Below are 982 nucleotides of genomic sequence, written 5' to 3'. Positions count from 1 at the left end.
TTCTCATATCTTTAATTTTAATTGCTAAATTCCTTAAATATTCATTATTTCTATTGGGTATTTATGGAATTCAATATTTTTTACCACCTTCCATATACTATCTTCAAGTAATTGTAATTCTTTATTAAATGGAGGTTCCTTTCTAGATTTAAATTTAGAGGTATAATTATCATTCCTACTATCAATATCATTAAATAAATAAAAATTATAGTAAAAAGCTTTCCATTTAATTCTAGAAATAAAATCTTTAACATTATTAACAAGTTTCAAGATAAATTCCTTTCTAGAAGGAATAGGAATATCTTTCAAAGATGAATCCAAAACAGCGGTTCTATCTTACCTGTAAAATCCATAATTTGCGAAATTGAGGTATTACACTCAATATACAAAAATTATCAATATTATATATAAATAATAAATATTAGGGAAATATCCAAATTTACAGGGAAAAAAAAAATCAGATTTAGGATTAAATCCAATTTTATAGTAAAATATTATAAAATATTATTTGAGATAAAACCACTATTTGCAAAACAAACAAGGAAAGACTTAATCAATACATAAAATTTAATAAATAGTAAAAAAACCGCCACTACAATCGTTTCTTGTCTTGATCGACAATCTTCAGGTGGACTTCCAATCTAAAAAATCAAAATTTTAAAATATAAAAATAATACTTTTAAATAATTAAAGTATAAATGAAAAAAAAAGTATAAGTATATAATCCATATATAACCTATATATAATCCATATCGAAAATATAGACTAATTACCACGAATTCCCTAAAAAAAAAAAAAAAACCATGATAAAACAAACTCTTAAAAACATATAACGATAAAATCTCCATTTGCTAAACTCTATAACAAACCTATAAATACATACATCATGCATACATACATACATACATACATATATACGTACATACGTACATACATACATTATACATGTATGTATGTTTCTCTTCTGTTTTTATTATTGAAG

This window comes from Octopus sinensis, linkage group LG4, assembly GCF_006345805.1.
Source record: "Octopus sinensis linkage group LG4, ASM634580v1, whole genome shotgun sequence".
Classification (NCBI taxonomy): domain Eukaryota; kingdom Metazoa; phylum Mollusca; class Cephalopoda; order Octopoda; family Octopodidae; genus Octopus; species Octopus sinensis.
The sequence above is the reverse complement of the archived record's forward strand: the minus strand, read 5'-3'. Positions refer to the sequence as shown.